The sequence below is a fragment of the Lytechinus variegatus genome, chromosome 12 (assembly GCF_018143015.1).
Source record: "Lytechinus variegatus isolate NC3 chromosome 12, Lvar_3.0, whole genome shotgun sequence".
NCBI classification, from domain to species: domain Eukaryota; kingdom Metazoa; phylum Echinodermata; class Echinoidea; order Temnopleuroida; family Toxopneustidae; genus Lytechinus; species Lytechinus variegatus.
Window position 1 is genome coordinate 33,412,964 of NC_054751.1, and position 14,080 is coordinate 33,427,043.

Here is a 14,080-nt window from a genome sequence, read left to right on the forward strand (position 1 = left end):
GTGACACATGGATAAACAATTATCCAGCAACCCTTAGGTGGGCAGAGCCATAACATGGAATGTAATATCAAGTCCAGCATGGGTGCACCAATGGCAAATAAGGTTTTGGCCATTTCCCACACAGTTAATCTCTAATTTCTTTGCTCTATTGCAGGATTTCGAATTACCTATGACAACACACAAAAAAATATAGTGAGGAGACACGAAGGTAGTAAAAAGGCCCAGGATGGGATTAATATATGGACAACGATATTTGCGGCCGAAGATATGGTACCATTTACAGATACTTGTGATGATACCACAATCCCTGCCCTACAAATCCCATTGGAGCACCTCCTCCAAACAAAACAGGATCTCAGTGCACTGCATAAAGCCATGCTGTTTCAAATACAGAGGGTCCACTTAAAAGTTAGATCTCGATTTGATTCTGGATTGCCATCGTCTTCGACAGTGAGTCTGGCCCCAAGCCATGGAAAAAAAGAAAATGTGGCACTCGCTGCAATGCAGGAGGTTGAGGAACACCAGCTTTGATAGGTTATTGCAGGATTTCGAATTACCTATGACAACACACAAAAAAATATAGTGAGGCGACACGAAGGTAGTAAAAAGGCCCAGGATGGGATTAATATATGGACAACGATATTTGCGGCCGAAGATATGGTACCATTTACAGATACTTGTGATGATACCACAATCCCTGCCCTACAAATCCCATTGGAGCACCTCCTCCAAACAAAACAGGATCTTAGTGCACTGCATAAAGCCATGCTGTTTCAAATACAGAGGGTCCACTTAAAAGTTAGATCTCGATTTGATTCTGGATTGCCATCGTCTTCGACAGTGAGTCTGGCCCCAAGCCATGGAAAAAAAGAAAATGTGGCACTCGCTGCAATGCAGGAGGTTGAGGAACACCAGCTTTGATAGGTTATTGCAGGATTTCGAATTACCTATGACAACACACAAAAAATATAGTGAGGCGACACGAAGGTAGTAAAAAGGCCCAGGATGGGATTAATATATGGACAACGATATTTGCGGCCGAAGATATGGTACCATTTACAGATACTTGTGATGATACCACAATTCCTGCCCTACAAATCCCATTGGAGCACCTCCTCCAAACAAAACAGGATCTTAGTGCACTGCATAAAGCCATGCTGTTTCAAATATAGAGGGTCCACTTAAAAGTTAGATCTCGATTTGATTCTGGATTGCCATCGTCTTCAACAGTGAGTCTGGCCCCAAGCCATGGAAAAAAAGAAAATGTGGCACTCGCTGCAATGCAGGAGGTTGCAGCAACACTAGCTTTGATAGGTTTTTTTGTCCATCGTATGCCAGGGAAAATGCCAGCAGAGCTGGGAGACAGATTCAATAGCACCCAGAAATCCTGAATTGGCTTGCAGACGGCAAACTATGAGTGATGTGCATACATTGGGAGTGGTTTTGCGCCTTGGTGGGGTATTTTTGACCAGGAAGGCCAGGCCGACAGCATTTGAGGAACAGTAACATAGCCAAGGGCCTCATAGTTGAGCATGTTAACAAATCCAGGCTCCTTGTACCTCTGGAATGGTTGATCTCTGACAACCTTGACATTGAACAACACGATATTGGCTTTCTTTCAATCCTTCTTCAACCTCAACATATTATTCATTTTCTAAAAAAGCATTCTGGCTTTATCAATTCTGCTCTTCATGGCATTTTCTCAACCATTTTATTTATCAATACTTGCACCAAGATACATGAATTCATCTATATCCTCAACATTCTTTCTAGCTTATTGAATTAAATCATTTTTTGTTGTGTATTCTCAGAATTTGTTTCCTGTCAGTGATCTTCAATCTGACTTTTAGCCAGGTCAGACATCTTGTTTTACTTCCTTTGTAATTGGTTGTGAGAAACATTAAGTGTTAAAGGCAAATGAAGGATTTGTCACACTTATCATAACTGGATGTTAAAAAACAACTCTCTCCACTTTCATCAGCTAATAGAACCGAATTTCCAAATTGTCCACCAGAATTGAAACCAACAAGGAGAGAGGCCTTTTCTCTATTCAAGAATTACCAAGTTGCGGAAAATCAGAATTCGTGGGATATTTTTTAGGTTACTGCACACAATATTTCAACAGTAAATTCACTGTATCGTTTCAATACTGATTCACACACCATCCCTGTGAAACTAAAGGAACATCTTCTTTACAAAAGTTATTACATGTTTGAAAATGAAAGACCACAACAAGAGTGTTTTGAAACCTCGATGGAAAAAATAAAAATATTCATCTGGACTTACTGTTGAAGCAGACGACAGTTTCACGTCCATCCGGGACGCTTCTTCAGCTCTTCTGAACTGGCGGGAATTCATCCTCTGCTTCAACAAGTAAGTCCAGATGAATAGATTTATTTTTTCCATCTATATTTGACTTTCCTGGATGAATAAAAACATACATCAGTTTATTGTTTTGAAACCTGTTTCAACAATATGTTACAGATGGTTTAGACAAATCTTGGCTAACTCAAGGGGCAGGACTCAGTGGAAAGAGTTCCTTGAAGAAAGTTCTTGTGAAAAGATACTACCAAATCAAGATGATGTTTCTAGTTGTCAGACAGAGGAGGAAGAAAAAGATAGTGATTCTGATTGGGGTGAAAATGATGAGAAAGAACCTGTTGGAAGTTTGGACACCATGATGTATCCACAAATGTTAATGACCAACAAATCATTCTCTCTTTCTCACCCAGTGGGGGAAATGTACCAATTAGGTCATTACAGGCTGATGTTGAGGAATTAACATTTACAAATATATTCTACAGGGAAAGAAGACAAGTAACAAAGATAGAGAAATTCCTCTCAAGAATAGTGATAGCTGAAAATTAGAATTAGAACATTCCAACCAAAGCAGCAAGAAACATCTTTTTTTTTCAAATGCACAAGACTACGAATGAAACAGATCAAAGACAAGCTTTGGCTTTCACTCAGGTGGTATAAACACCAGGAAAGTCATATACTGCAGGAGATGTCTGACAAGATGTGGTTGAGTTGGTAGGAACTAAAACAACTGATCGATGTCGATCAATCATAGAAATTCATCATATACCACCAAATTCATGGTAGACCCTACGATTGATAAGAAATCAAGTGTAAAGTCACTTAGCAACCAACATTGCAGCTTTGGATGTCATTCTTGACCTAGAGGACAATGAGGAACCGGAAAGGGTTCCTCATCAACGAGTATTCCGAAATTGAGCGGTACCTTTGGAAGAATTTTCTGACCAGATATACAGGTCATACAACGAAGAATTCCGCCAACGCATCAACAGAAAGAATTTCATGGACAAATGTAGCCATTCAAAATACAAATCACTATTTTATGATTAAAGATAAATGCAAGGACTATAAGAGATGTTGAGCATTGTGACATCCAACGAGCTACATTGTGAGTAGTTTCGCGCTTGGGTGGGGTATTTTTAACCAATTGGAAGACAGGATTTTGAGGTATAAACAGGAGGTGAGATGCACAAATTTGGCACAACTTCTTCCAGACGCCATATTGGAAGGTGGAGATCTTCCCCACTTGTGAAGAAATTTCTCTCAATTTTACTTCTAAAACTTTCATCTCACACTGTAAGTACTCATTTATCATGATTACTATAGAAGAAAGAAAATATAAGGTTGATGAAAAGGGGATGCAGTGGAAAACAAAATAAGTTCTGTGAACCAATCGACAGAAGACGTAAAGTATCGTTATAATTGAGGGCCAGGGCCATTACATTTGAGAGGGGATGCAGTGGAAAAAACAAAACATGATGTTTTGCAAACCCACTGACAGGAGACGTAAAAGTATTGTTTTAGTTTTACAGCATGGAGTCGACAGGAAGGCCAGGCCAACAGCATTTGAGGAGCAGTAACTTAGCTGAGGGCCTCATAGTTGAGCATGTTAACAAATCCAGCAGGCTCCTTGTACCTCTGGAATGGTTGATCTCTGACATCCTTGACATTGAACAACTTGACTTTGGTGTTCCTTCAATGCTTCTTCGACCTCAACATCTTATTTTTTTTACAAAAAGCATTCTGGCTTTATTAATACTGCTCTTTGTGCCATTTTCTCAACCATTATATTTACAAATAATTGCACCAAGATACATAAATTCATCTATATCCTCAACAGTCAGTCTTTCTATCTAATTGAATTACATCATTTTTATTTATTTCCAGAATTTGTTTTCCTGACAGTGATCTTTAGTCTGAGTTTTAGCCAAGTCAGACATCTTGTTTTACTTCCTTTGTAATTGGTTGTGAGAAATATTAAATGTTAAAGGCAGATGAAGGATTTGTCACACTTATCATAACTGGATGTTAAAAACAACTCTCTCCACTTTCATCAGCTAATAGAACTGAATTTCCACATTCAAACTAAAATTGAATTGAAACTATTAAAGCCAACTTGAAAATAGGACTTTTCTCCATTCAAGAATTACCCAGTTGCGGAAAATGAGAATTCGTGGGATATTTCTTTAGGTTACTGCTAGCAATGTTTCAACAGTAAATTCACTGTATCGTTTCAATACTGATTCACACACCATCCCTGAAACTAAAGGAACATCTTCTTTACAAAAGTTATTACATGTTTGAAAATGAAAGACCACAGAAGTGTTTTGAAACCTCTGTTTCAACAATATGTTACAGATGGTTTAGACAAATCTTGGCTAACTCAAGGGGCAGGACTCAGTGGAAAGAGTTCCTTGAAGAAAGTTCTTGTGAAAAGATACTACCAAATCAAGTTGATGTTTCTAGTTGTCAGACAGAGGAGGAAGAAAAAGATAGTGATTCTGATTGGGGTGAAAATGATGAGAAAGAACCTGTTGGAAGTTTGGACACCATGATGTATCCACAAATGTTAATGACCAACAAATCATTCTCTCTTTCTCACCCAGTGGGGGAAATGTACCAATTAGGTCATTACAGGCCGATGTTGAGGAATTATCATTTACAAATATATTCTACAGGGAAAGAAGACAAGTAACAAAGATAGAGAAATTCCTCTCAAGAATAGTGATAGCTGAAAATTAGAATTAGAACATTCCAACCAAAGCAGCAAGAAACATTTTTTTTCTTCAAATGCACGAGACTACGAATGAAATGGATCAAAGACAAGCTTTGGCTTTCACTCAGATGGTATAAAACATTAGGAAAGTCATATACTGCTAGAGATGTCAGACAAGATGTTGTTGAGTTGGTAGGAACTAAAACGACTGATCAATGTTGATCAATCGTAGACCCTACAATTGAAAAGAAATCAAGCGTAAAGTCACTAAGTAACCAACATTGCAGCTTTGGATGTCATTCTGGACAAAGAGGACAATGAGGAACTGGAAGGGGTTCCTCATCAACGAGTATTCAGAAATCGAGTGGTACTCTAGGAAGAATTTTCTGCTGAAGACATTAGAAGATACAGTTTTACAAGAGAGGGGCTTGCAAGATTAATCAAAGTACTTTGACCTCATCTTGAACATGCAACTGGAAGGAGTCAAGCATTGCCACCTAGTCTGCAGATATTGACAGCACAAAACTTCTTTATGACAGGGGCAGTGCTTGGCTCGACTTCTACCATCGACAGCATGGAAAGAATTACGGCTTCAAGATGCATCCACTGTGTTGCAGAGGTTATAGAGAGTATGAGTACTGACATGAGTAAAAATCATTTGAAAAACCTTAATGTACTCATACTCGGTATCACTCGGTTGGGGGCCGTGGTCATTGTACATTCAGCGATTCTCAGCTGGGTGGGGGGTAGTGCAAGAGAACGTTCCCCTATCCACCCACACTAAGTGGTTATACATACTCAATGTCACCCTAGGGGGCACCTGCAGGCACATCAAGCAGGAGTTGAAGTTCTTAAACTTCCCTTGCTGGCTAGATCTCAATGTTGTTGAAGCAAGGACGAACAACCTGAACCGTCCAGTGGAGGAAAAAGCAATGGAGTTTTACCAACTCCTCATGTATGCAGATATGTCAGTATTAAGTCTCATTGAAGTTTATTTCTAAAATGAGAGCACTTCTACCATTCTTCAAAGACTGCCCTCTTAATTTTGGTAATGTTTGTCATTTCTAAATATATACTTGAAAGCAAGCCCTATTCAAAAGGATACAAAGAGTGAATTGCTTGATGAATAAGAAAATATTTACCCCTAGACAATCGTCAGACGAAGAAAAAGCCTAGTTATATGTAGTTCAATGATTGAATGACTTATTTTGAAGTATTAAATCCAATTTCGGTTCCAACAAAACAGTTTCTTGTCAAGCATGGATGGAGAAATGGATCACATGAGTATTGATGATTTGCCATCATGTTCTCAGGTAAGGGAGATGGGGCGTAATGACAATGTCGGTATTTTTTGTCAGGAGTTAGGGATCACTCATGATCAATTGATCAACATGACAAATAAGAGGAAATAGAATGGGCAAGGTCAATCATCTCTGTTAAATTGCATAATTATTGAATTATTACCAAAAGGTTTAAAAGCAAAAGTTATAATCTCAGGTCAGTGTTGTATACGTTTAATGTAGAAGTGGGTGAGTGAGAGGTAAACATGGTACAAGCTATGGTCAAGGACCTCCTTGACCATGATTTAACACTGTGAAGACATACTAGATCATTGTGCGGAAGGAAAAGAATGCACAATGACCAGCTGATTGTGTTTGAGAAAACTAGGTTCAACCTTCAGTTTTGTCATCACGTAAGGTGATGACAGTAGAGAAACAAGGCTAAAAGTAAATACAAATATTACTGGCAGTGAATGTGAAAGAACAAGAGTGGAAAATAGAATACTAGAAGATAAACTGGTAGGAGTGTGTAAAAAATTAGTGGAGAGCCAAGTGAAAAGATGTACTTAGTGTTACTGCGACGCATTGTGCGCATTAACTGTTACGGAATTAGTGCCATTTTAATCTTGATTGCTGCGTCATGTTTGCCATGCATTTTTACGCATGATGATAATAATGTGAAGAAATACCCCCAAGATTTTTTTCAAAATTTTCTTTTAATATTTTCTATTTAGATCTGTGCTATTTCCAGCCAGCATTAATTATCCAAAATCTTCTCAAAATTTTCACTTTAATACAATGCCAGCACTCACAGCTGTTGTTTTGAATCTTGAATGAACGTAGTAAAATCAGCTGAGGTGTTTACTACAGCAGTCAATGAGCATAGTAACAGAGGCGAATTGTGCTATTTTTAGAACCACCGCAATACATAAGATTTAGTACGTGGGACAAGGTTAGGTTAATAGCGTGCACGGTGATGCACGGAGCGAGTTTTCTCGATAAATTGTCACTTACCTTGAAAATGTCTTTTCAGTGAGGAGCTTGATGCTCTATTTTTCCCTTTTATGATAAAATGATGTCTTTAATGATCCTATTTTAGTCACTAGAAGTGATTATTCCCTACCGGAAATGGTACAGTCTGTATTTCGTGTTTCGCGGGTGATGACGTCACAAACTTTTGGCCAATCACGTAAGCGGGCAAGTCCAGTTTCTGTCAGGCGATAGGGGCCCGATAGCCAGGGGTATAAAAGGGGCAGGGGGTGAAAATTTCTTCACTTTGCATCTTAGTGAGTTTTTGTTCAGAAGAAAACCTCAAGCCAGTTGAGAGCGAGTCTGACAGTTGTTGTCTCAAGCGTTGATAGTAGCAAGAATCGTGAGTGGAATATCTCTTTTAAACTTCTTAGGTTACATAATACCCCCCCCCCCTCTTTCTATAAAAAAGGAATTTTGATTATATTTGTCAGAACTGGAATTTCAAAGTTCTTTATAGAAATTTTAGGCTTGATGCCTGATCGATGAGATTAATATTTTTATGTCTGCCTTTAACGTTAGTTTACTCTAGAGATATTGCTTGATTGCTGATTTATTTTGTATGTGGTACACAACAGAATTTAAGGAGAGTTTTGTTTTTGTTTTCCCTCTTTCTCAATTGATAAACGCAGAAGTATGAAACATCGTAACGTTAGGGAAATCGGGGTAACTTAGGGAAAGAAATGCAAGGGTACCTCGTCGTAGTATGTAGTCTTAGTTATGTACCAGTAGTTTGTTTTTACTTCGTAGTTGCCTAAATTAATCTAAGTCTCTTACATCTTGTAAATATTCAGATGCTATTTTATGATGTGTGTATGAAAATGTTGCAGACTGTTTCAAGTCAGAGAAGTCGATTGAAATGAGAATGTGGAAGTGGATTTTATTGTATTGTGCATGGAAGAATATGAATCCCCCCTTCCCTTCGATGAAATTGACTGGCATTGAGTACCGAGAGGTCTAGGGCAGCTCGAGCAAAGTCGATTGACAGCAGCAGAAATGAGAGGTTCGACAAGTGACAATCCTGAATAAGAAACGTTGCCAACAGTTACAGCAGTTGGAAGAAAGGAAGTCTAAAATACCCTGAATAAGGATCGTCACCAATCAAGCAGAACAATTGACAATCCTGCATAAGGAACGTCATGATGGATGAGTCAAGTCCAGTTGCATCACTCTCATCTCGCTCGCCGGCCTTCACTTGCCAGAACGCCTGCCACACCCTGCACTGTTCGTCATGCACCGGTACTCTGTACTCATCACCGTGCATCACGTACTCGGTACTCTGTACTTGTCATCGTGTACCGTACTCGGTACTTATCATCGTGCATCGCGTACTCTGTACTCGTCAACGTGCATCGCGTACTCGGTACTCTGTACTTGTCATCGTGCAGTACGTACTCAGTACTCCAAACCAGCGAACACTGGGCATCGTCTACCAAACGTCCTGTCCATCTGAGATGACTTCATAGCTGCTTTCTTACAATCAATCCCGGATAGGGAACGAATTTAAGCAGTCTTCACCATGTTTTCTTCAGTGCTTTCTTACATTCAATCCCGGATAGGGAACGAATTTAAGCAGTCTTCACCATGTTTTCTTCAGTGCTTTCTTACATTCAATCCCGGATAGGGAACGAATTTAAGCAGTCTTCACCATGTTTTCTTCAATGCTTTCTTACATTCAATCCCGGATAGGGAACGAATTTAAGCAGTCTTCATCATGTTTTCTTCAGTGCTTTCTTACATTCAATCCTGGATAGGGAACGAATTTAAGCAGTCTTCACCATGTTTTCTTCAGTGCTTTCTTACATTCAATCCTGGATAGGGAACGAATTTAAGCAGTCTTCACCATGTTTTCTTCAGTGCATTCTTACAATCAATCCCGGATAGGGAACGAATTTAAGCAGTCTTCACCATGTTTTCTTCAATGCTTTCTTACATTCAATCCCGGATAGGGAACGAATTTAAGCAGTCTTCACCATGTTTTCTTCAGTGCTTTCTTACATTCAATCCTGGATAGGGAACGAATTTAAGCAGTCTTCACCATGTTTTCTTCAGTGCTTTCTTACATTCAATCCTGGATAGGGAACGAATTTAAGCAGTCTTCACCATGTTTTCTTCAGTGCATTCTTACAATCAATCCCGGATAGGGAACGAATTTAAGCAGTCTTCACCATGTTTTCTTCAGTGCTTTCTTACATTCAATCCCGGATAGGGAACAAATTTAAGCAGTCTTCACCATGTTTTCTTCAATGCTTTCTTACATTCAATCCTGGATAGGGAACGAATTTAAGCAGTCTTCACCATGTTTTCTTCAATGCTTTCTTACATTCAATCCCGGATAGGGAACGAATTTAAGCAGTCTTCACCATGTTTTCTTCAGTGCTTTCTTACAATCAATCCCGGATAGGGAACGAATTTAAGCAGTCTTCACCATGTTTTCTTCAGTGCTTTCTTACATTCAATCCCGGATAGGGAACGAATTTAAGCAGTCTTCACCATGTTTTCTTCAGTGCTTTCTTACATTCAATCCTGGATAGGGAACGAATTTAAGCAGTCTTCACCATGTTTTCTTCAGTGCTTTCTTACATTCAATCCTGGATAGGGAACGAATTTAAGCAGTCTTCACCATGTTTTCTTCAATGCTTTCTTACATTCAATCCCGGATAGGGAACGAATTTAAGCAGTCTTCACCATGTTTTCTTCAATGCTTTCTTACATTCAATCCTGGATAGGGAACGAATTTAAGCAGTCTTCACCATGTTTTCTTCAGTGCATTCTTACATTCAATCCTGGATAGGGAACGAATTTAAGCAGTCTTCACCATGTTTTCTTCAGTGCAGTCTTACATTCAATCCTGGATAGGGAACGAATTTAAGCAGTCTTCACCATGTTTTCTTCAGTGCTTTCTTACATTCAATCCTGGATAGGGAACGAATTTAAGCAGTCTTCACCATGTTTTCTTCAATGCTTTCTTACATTCAATCCCGGATAGGGAACGAATTTAAGCAGTCTTCACCATGTTTTCTTCAGTGCTTTCTTACATTCAATCCTGGATAGGGAACGAATTTAAGCAGTCTTCACCATGTTTTCTTCAGTGCTTTCTTACATTCAATCCTGGATAGGGAACGAATTTAAGCAGTCTTCACCATGTTTGCTTCGATGTTTCTTCAATTCTTCGACAGCATGGAACCCCTCTTGACGTTTTGACTCTTACCCCACCCCCTCCTTCTCTCTCATTCTTCCAAGTATTTCATGCACACATACAATTATTAATAACTTGTATTTTGGTAGTGTATTAATTTTTATGAGATTATTTTTAAATATTTAATCAGAACATTACTTGATTGTAATGCAACGAGTTAGAATTGTTGGAATGTTAAGTTTTATGTCTTGTTATGTACCAAGTTGAACATAGAAAGTTGTTGGTATAAAAAGGACTTTGTTAGTCTAATATTTGGGAGATAAAATCTAAAAATGAACAAGTTGGCCTGTCAGCACGTTCATCAGGTTACCTACGTCTTGTACGGCGAGCTGTGGCGTGGCAACATCGCCGGTTTATGCAACATATCTCAGAAAGTGGACGAGTGGATGGTGGAGGAGCTAAAGACCAGGGCTGCAGGGACACTTGCCAGCTATTGTTGTAGCGTGGCCATTTTCCTAGATTATCTTGGAAAAAACGAGGCATCCCAAGTGTGGAGAAGGCTGGGCAGCACCTGCAAGAAGGAACAGAAACTAATCACAAGGCCAATGAGGCAAAGAATTCTGCATGGAACGAGGTGGAGGAGCAATTCTGCGCTCGATTTGGGAAGCGGTGGCCCCTGAACAAAATGAAGGAACTGTGGAAGTGCCAAAAAGGTGTTTGTGAAGAAGGAGTTCAGTAACTACAAAGCAAAATTGAGGCAGACTGGTGGTGGTCCTCCACCATCCCCACTGTCTTCATCAACCATCTTGATAGAAGAAATGCTGCCAGGGGATTTCGTGCAACTGCAGAATCCCTATGACGATGATGTTGGTCTCGCAAACAATCAGGCAATGACAGCGCTTGATTTCATTAGAGGCCTACACAAGTAAGTCAAAGATAGTACGGTACCGGTAAGGAAAATTGATTAGAAATGCATTTAATTTTATGCTTGTAAACATACTCATGCTGATAGAGTATGTGAAAAATCATTATTTTGACCCCTCTCATGTATTACTAATAAATTTCCTTTGAAAAAACAGGATTATACCTCACTTCTCCTCATTTAAAAACTTGTCAAACTTTTTTATATCGATAATATGTTTCAATGTCGTCTGCGCCGCCACCACAGAAAGGATTTCTAGTCCCATCATTCGTGTTTTATAAGGACCCTAGTATGGACAACAAAAAAATGCATTGTTAGATCAAGAACTTCAGTCACTCATATTTCACAATGAAAATGTTGTAATGACTAATTAGCACTAGGAAAAAATATGAAAGACAAATTCCAATCTTCTGATATGAACAATCAAAAACAAGTAGCAGAGTTCACAGTACTGCAGGAGTATTCTTTCTCTTAAATAAGTTGAAAGAATTCTGAAGAGAAGAGCACAAGGATGACAATCTGTTGTTAAAATCAGACCTTGGTGTCAATCAAGACCTATCAGCCATACGGGCTCTCCGATTGATAGATAAGTTTGTAGCAGGGCCATTCAACAAAGAGCATGGTCACATTATTCAAATGAAGGAAGACTATACGACCATAAACACCTGCTTTGAGAGATGGTCAAATGACTCTAGTCGTTACTTATAAGGTGAAGATGTTTAATACCACCCCAGGAAGCACCTGCAGGCATATCAAGCAGGAGATGAAGTTCTTAGACTTCACTTGCCAACCTGATCTGGTCATAATATATTTGGCTATTCTCAGCTGGGTGGGGGAGGGGGGGTAGTGTAGGAGAATGTTACCCTATCCACCCACACTAAAGTGGTTATACATATTCAATGCCACCCTAGGGGGCACCTGCATGCATATCAAGCAGGAGATGAAGTTCTTAGACTTCCCTTGCTGGCTGGATCTCATCGTTGTTGAAGCAGGGACGAACAACATAAACCATCCAGTGGAGGAAACAGCAATGTAGTTTTACCACCTCCTCATGTATGCAGATTAAATGGCATGTGTAAAGATATCTGGATGGGATATACCACCCATGCGTGAGTGTAATAACGTTCGTATGATTGATCACATACATGACAACTTTCTTCATTTGTTAGAATGGATCAACCTTGGTTGTCACCTGACAATCTCCAGCTATACGCAAATGCAGTAACACGTAAGGGGAGCAGCACTGGATAACTGTTGGGGATCTATTGACGGCACTGTTCGTCCCATCTGCCGGCCCAAACTTCATCAGAGGGTGATATACAATGGACATAAGCGCATCCATGCATTAAAGTACCAAGCAGTAACGGCATCGAATGGTCTAACTGCCCACTTGCTTGGACCACTTGAAGGACGAAGGCACGATAGTTTCTTGCTCCATGAGTCTGGTCTTCTTGAGGAGTTACAGCAGCGATCATATGATCCTCATGGTAATGTATTTTGTTTATACAGTGACCCTGCATACCCTCTTAGAGCACATCTTCAGTGCCCCATTAATAAAGGTGGCCACATCACTCCAGAACAGCTAGCTTACAATCAGTCCATAGGCCCTGTGAGAAGAAGTGTTGAATGGCTCTTTGGGGACATTGTCAACATTTTAAAGTTTATTGACTTCAAGAAAAGTAAAAAGTGTGTCTATCTGCTTGTGGCAAAATGTACGTAGTATCTGGATTACTGACAAATGCCCATGTCTGTCTGTATAGAAATACTACCTGGATTAAGAGACAGGAACAATCCATTTGAATGCTATGAGGATGAACACTTCAGGATGAGGTACCGTTTCTCAAAAGAAATAGCAATGTATATCATCAATATGCGTGAAGGGGATTTGGAGACAGAGAGGAATGACCCACTGCAAGCATTGTTACAGGATTTGTTTCTATGTGGTTGGCGAGTTAATCCTTTTCCGATTTTAACATCCCTTGAGTTTTGGAAGTTTGCATGTTCAAACTATTAAACACAAGGTGATGGGGGAGGTATGTGTTTTCAAATCACATACTTTATAAAGGAATTCTCCAGGCAGAAAATAATAAGATTCTTAAAGAGAAAAATCCAGTTAGCAAAAAAAAAAAAACTCATCTAAATCAGATGAAGAATTATTAAGTTATTGATTTTTTAAGTGTTACATTATTTGGGGGAAACTGTTCTGTGCGTGTCACAGTCATCCGTGTGTAGAATCATCAAAGATGTTTCTGAGGCAATAGCAAAGAGGAAGTGACAATTCATGAAGTTTCCGACAACGAGAGATGAAATTGAAACCACCCAGCAACAATTTTATGATTAGTGCAGGTTTCCAGGAGTCATAGGTGCTATCGATGGGACTCATGTCTACATTAGGAGTCCTGGTGGGGAACTCAAATTGAAATTAACCAGCAACAATTTTATGATTACTGCAGGTTTCTAGGAGTCATAGGTGGTATTGATGGGACTCATGTCTACACAAGGAGTCCTGGTGGGGAACTAAAATTGAAACTAACCAGCGACAATTTTATGATTACTGCAGGTTTCCAGGAGTCATAGGTGCTATCGATGGGACTCATGTCTACATTAGGAGTCCTGGTGGGGAACTCAAATTGAAACTAACCAGCAACAATTTTATGATTACTGCAGGTTTCTAG

The 14,080-nt window shown here is 39.4% G+C and overlaps 1 long non-coding RNA gene across 1 annotated transcript; it reads left to right on the forward strand.

The window, feature by feature from the left end:
- The first annotated feature begins 835 nt into the window (after window positions 1-835).
- On the forward strand, window positions 836-11,003 carry LOC121425043. Its single transcript, XR_005971470.1, has 2 exons — window positions 836-924; window positions 1,315-11,003. It is a non-coding gene; the product is annotated as an uncharacterized LOC121425043 (long non-coding RNA).
- The last annotated feature ends 3,077 nt before the right edge of the window (window positions 11,004-14,080 follow it).